Raw genomic sequence first — 6,000 nt, forward strand, 5'->3', positions numbered from 1 at the left:
CCCCTGTCCCTCGCCCCCCACCCCCTGTCCCTGTCTCCCACCCCTGTCCCTCGCCCCCCACCCCCTGTCCCTGTCTCCCACCCCTGTCCCTCGCCCCCCGCCCCTCCTCGGTCGGATGGAGCCGGCCCCGAGGCCGTCGGGGCTGCCCAGGCCCCTGCAGAGGCCCGGAGCCCCGTCTGGAATTAGGGGAGGGGGCGGGGGAAGCCGGAGCCCCCGGGCCGGGAGCCAGCGGCTCCATCGTCACCTCTCTGCAGCGCAGCCCCGGCCAGTGGCCAGCGGCCTGCAGCCGGCTAGCCAGCCCAACCCCGGGGAAAGGGCAGGGGCTGGGGGGGAAGGGGGTCCGGCTTCCCTGGCCCTGCCTCTTGTCTGCTGTGTGACCTTGGATAAGTCACTTCACATCTCTGGGCCTCAGTTCCCTCTTCCCACTGGGGATGGAGGCGATGAGCCCCCACCTGGGGCGGGGACTGACTGGCTGGTATCCTCCCCGGTGCTTAGTAATAATAATGGCATTTGTTAAGCGCTTACTATGTGCAAAGCACTGTTCTGAGCGCCGGGGTGGGGGTACAGGGTGATCAGGTTGTCCCACCTGGGGCTCACAGTCTTCATCCCCATTTTCCAGATGAGGTCATTGAGGCCCAGAGACGTGAAGTGACTTGCCCAAGGACACACAGCTGACATGCGGAGGAATGGGGATTAGAACCCATGGCCGCTGACTCCCGAGCCCGGGCTCTTTCCGTTGAGCCACGCTGCTTCTCCGTCATGGGTTCGAATCCTGGCTCTGCCACTTGTCAGCTGTGTGACTGTGGGCAAGTCACTTCACTTCTCTGGGCCTCAGTGACCTCATCTGTAAAATGGGCATTTAGATTGATGAGCCTCACGTGGGACAACCTGATGACCCTGTATCTACCCCAGTGCTTAGAACAGTGCTCTGCACATAGTAAGCACTTAACAAATACCAACATTGTTACAGGGTCCTTAGCACAGGGTCCGTTCCCTAGTAAACGCTTAACAGATGCCATCCGGATTATTTTACAGATGAGGGAACTGAGGGACAGAGAAATGAAGTGACTTCCCCGAGGTCACACAGCAGACGAGAGGCGGAGTGGGGATTAGAACCCAGGTCCTGCTGACTCCTAGGCCCCGGGCTCTGTCCATTAGGCTACGCTGCTTCTCCATTGATCGGATGAGATCATGGTATTTATTGAACGCTTACCGCGTGCAGAGCACAGTACTGAGCGCTTGGGAGAGCACGAGACAACAACAAACAGACACGGTCCCGGCCCACAAGGAGCTGACAGTCTAGAGGGGGAGACAGACATTAATATGAATATATAATAATAATAATAATGGCATTTGTTAAGTGCTTACTATGTGTAAAGCACTGTTCAAGCGCTGGCGGGGAAACAGGGTGATCAGGTTGTCCCACGTGGGGCTCACAGTCTTAATCCCCATTTTACAGATGAGGGATCTGAGGCCCAGAGAAGTGAAGTGACTTGCCCAAAGTCACACAGCCGACAAATGTCGGAGTCGGGATTACAATCCATGACCTCTGACTCCCAAGCCCGGATTCTTTCCACTGAGCCACGCTGTGGGGCTGGGAGCGGGGGATGAAGAAAGGGTGAGAGTCGGGGCGACGCAGAGGGGAGTGGGAGAAGAGGAATGGGGGGGCTTAATCCGGGAAGGTCTCTGGGAGGAGATGGGCTTTGAAGGCGGGGGGACAGTCACTGTCTGTCAGATCTGAGGCCTGGGAAGGGAAACAGCAAATAATCCAAGACCAGAGGGAGAAGCAGCAAGGCCTAGTTGACAGAGCCTGGGCCTGGGAGTCAGTTCCCTCATCTGTAAAATGGGGGTGAAGACTGTGAGCCCTATTGTGGGACAAGGATTGTGTCCAACTCCATTTGCTTGGATCCTCCCCCAGCGCTTAGTGCAGTGCCTGGCACATAGTAAACGCTTAATAAATACCACAATTATTATTATTATGGGAGGGTCAGGTCCTGGCTCAGTAAAACTTGGAATCTCCTTGGGGACTGCAGGCACCAGTGGACAGAGAGTCAGAGAGAACTCAAGAAGCACCGTGGCCTAGTGGATAGAGCACGGTCCTGGGAGTCACAAGGTCATGAGTTCTAATCCCGGCTCTGCCACTTGTGAGCTGGGTGACCTTGGGCAAGTCACTTCACTTCTCTGGGCCTTATCTGGAAAATGGGGATGAAGACAGTGAGCCCCTTGTGGGACAGGGACTGTGCCCAACCCGATTGTCTTGTGTCTACCCCAGCGCTTAGAACAGTGCCTGGAACATAGTAAGCGCTTAACAAATACCATAATTATTATTAATTATTACTAACCCAAACTCACGACTGGGAATAATCTGCCGAGCGGGGAATTCCCATAGAGTATAGCACGGTTATCTCTGGCAGAGGCAGCATGGCCTAGTGGAAGGAAGCCGGGTCCGGGAGTCAGAGAACCTGGGTTCATTCATTCATTCAATCCTATTTATTGAGCGCTTATTGTGTGCAGAGCAGTGTGCTAAGCACTTGGAAAGAACAATTCGGCAACAGAGACAATCCCTATCCCACAACGGGCCCATAGTCTAGAAGGGGGAGACAGAGAACAAAACAAAACAAATAGACAGGCATCAATAGCATCAAAATAAGTAAATAGAATTATAGATATAGACATATCATTAATAAAATAAATGGAATAATAAATATGTACAAATATGCACAAGTGCTGTGGGGCGGGATGGGAGGGTAGAGCAGAGGGAGGGAGTTGGGGCGATGGGGAGGTGGAGCAGAGGAAAAGGGGGGCTCAATCTGGGAAAGCCTCCTGGAGGAGGTGAGCCTTCAGTAGGGCTCTGAAGGGGGGAAGCGTGATTGTCAGATGAGAGGAAGGAGGGCATTCCAGCACCAGCACTTAGTACAATGCCTGGCACATGGTAATCATGGTGATCATGGGTTCAAATCCCGGCTCCCCCACTTGTCAGCTGTGTGACTTTGGACAAGTCACTTCACTCCTCTGGGCCTCAGTTCCCTCATCTGTCAAATGGGATGAAGACCGTGAGCCCCACAGGGGACAACCTGATCACCTTGTATCCCTCCAGCGCTTAGAACAGTGCTGGGCACATAGTAAGAGCTTAACAAATACCATAATTATTATGGTAAGCGCTTAACAAATACCATCATCATCATTATTTGGGCGGGAGACCCTTTCCTTCGGGAGGCCAGAAAGAGAGAATCAGGAACGCTTACCCCAAACTTTGTGTTCAGAAAACCAAACCCCAGACCCCCAGCACTGGACTGAAGAGGGGTCACCTCTCGGGCTGGCTGGTGGGGGAGGGAGTCTTTCTCAGGGAGCTGGTTGTCCAAATTCCCCACCCCGAGGCGGCAGCGTGGCCTAGCGGGGCCTGGGAGTCTGAAGGACTTGAGTTCTAATCCCATTTCCACCACTTGTCTGCTGTGTGACCTTGGGCAAGTCACTTGACTTCCCTAGGCCTCAGTTACCTCTACTGGAAAATGGAGATCGAGTCCGTGAGTCCCGTTTGGGACAGGGATGGTGTCCAGCCCCACTACTAGCGCTGGCTTAGTGGTTAGAGCACAGACCTGGGAGTCAGAAGGACCTGCGTTCTAATCCCCACTCCACCCTTGTCAGCTGTGTGACCCTGGACAGTTCACTTCACTTCTCTGGGCCCCATTTTCCTCATCTGGGAAATGGGGATGAGGACTGCCAGGCCCATGTGGGACAGGGACTGCATCCAACCTGATTAGCTGGTATCTTCCCCAGTGCTTAGAACAGTGCTTGACATGTAGTAAGCACTTAAATACTATCATCATTAGTAAAAATAAAATAAGAAAATAAAATAAGATAAAAATAAAATGAAAAAAGGAAGCACTTAACAAATACCATCATCATTATGATTATTAACAGGGCCTGATAGGGCTTAACAGATATTATTATTATTATTATTATCATTAGGGCCCAGCAGGTACGCTTACAACTGGCAGCATCCCACAACACGGCTAAAAGCGTGGTGCCCGGGGGGTGGGAGGATGGAACAGCAGGAAGAGAGAGGCGGGAAGAGCTACCCTGTCCCACCCAGATTTCCCTGATATTCCTTAGTTCAATCTTTTTTACTGAGCGCTTACCTTGGGCACTCAGTACTGAGCACTTGGGAGAGGACAATACAGCACCCGACAGACACGTTCCCTGCCCACAACGAACTCACAGTCTAGAGGGGAAGAGAGACAGCAAGCACGGTGTTATTTATAGAGAAGCAGCGTGGCTTAGTGGCAAGAGCCCGGGCTTGGGAGTTAGCGGTCATGGGTTCGAATCCCAGATCTGCCACTTGTCAGCTTGTGACTGTGGACAAGTCACTTAACTTCTCTGTGCCTCAGTTACCTCATCTGGAAAATGGGTATTAAGGTTGTGAGCCTCACGTGGGACAACCTGATGACCCTGTATCTACCCCAGTGCTTAGAACAGTGCTCAAATACCAACATTATTATTATTACTAAATACATACATATTTATTTATATAACTTGTTTATTTTTACATATACCAGCCAACTGGTAGAGTTGACTGAGCTCTAGCGGGGACTCCCCAGTTCCCCACACGAGCTCTGCTGCCTAAATATCACCCTCACAACCTCGCCTCCCTCTCCCACCTCTCCAGCTCTTCCTGTGGTGACTTGACACCACAAGAGTGGGGTAATTAAGGCTTAATTCTGAGATTCTTCCCCTTTGCTTCTCCCAGAAAAAAGAATTAATCGATCGCCTTGCCCCCTGCTACCTCACCTTCCCGATTTCCTATTCCAATCCAGCCCGCACACTTGCTCCTCTAATGCCAACCTACTCGCTGTTCCCTCCATCTCGCCGCCGACCTCTCACCCCCGTCCCACCTCCCCTCCTCAAATCCGACAGACAATTCCTCTCCCTCACTTCCAAGCCAAGCGCTTAGTACAGTGCTCTGCACCGGGTGAGTGCTCAGTAAATACGATTGAGTGAATCTCCTCCAAGAGGCATTCGCTAAACCCGCTTAACCTTCCCCAAGAGACGGGGAAGCAGTGTGGCCTAGTGGAAAGAGCACAGTCCTGGGAGTTAGAGGACCTGGGTTCTATCCCGTCTCGGCCGATTGTTTGCTGTGTGACCTTGGGCAAGTGACTTAACTTTTCTGGGCCTCAGTTTTCTCCACTGTAAAATGGGGATTACTCGTTCTCCCTCCTACTTAGACCGTGAGCCCCGTGCCAGTGATTGTCATCAACTCAATTAATTTGTATCTAACCCAGCGCTTAGTACATCTGACACATAGTGAGCGCTTAACATTCATTCAATGGTATTTACTGAGCACTTACTGTGTGCGGAGCACTGTACTAAGTGTTTGGGAGAGTACAAACACCATAGCAAAGTAACAAACACCGTAAAAGGAGGTCTAACTTGAGTAAGCCCTCATTTTCTTTTCTCCCACTCCCTGGTGTTTGCACTGATTTTCTTCTTTTATTCACATGAGCCCGGGCTTGGGAATCAGAGGTCATGGGTTCGAATTCCAGCTCTGCCACTTGTCAGCTGTGTGACTGTGGGCAAGTCACTTAACTTCTCTGGGCCTCAGTTCCCTCATCTGTAAAATGGGGATTAAGACTGTGAGCCTCACGTGGGACAACCTGATTATCCTATATCTACCCCAGCACTTAGAACAGTGCTCGGCACATTGTAAGCGCTTAACAAATACCAACATTATTATAGCCTCCTCAACCCCACAGCACTTTTGTATATTTCTATAATTATCTGTCTCCTCCTTTAGACTGTAAGCTCTCTGTGGCTGGGAAATGTGTCTTTTAGAGTGATATAGTGTTCTCCCCCAAGCATTTAGAACGGTGCTCGGCACAGAGCAAGCACTCAATGAGAATACGATCGACCGGTTGAATTGTTCATATTTAGTGAGTGCTTTAATGTGTGGCAAGCACTGCACTGAATGTACAGTCGAATATACACATAGAGGAAAGGGCTGAG

The sequence above is a fragment of the Ornithorhynchus anatinus genome, chromosome 18, assembly GCF_004115215.2.
Source record: "Ornithorhynchus anatinus isolate Pmale09 chromosome 18, mOrnAna1.pri.v4, whole genome shotgun sequence".
Taxonomy (NCBI): domain Eukaryota; kingdom Metazoa; phylum Chordata; class Mammalia; order Monotremata; family Ornithorhynchidae; genus Ornithorhynchus; species Ornithorhynchus anatinus.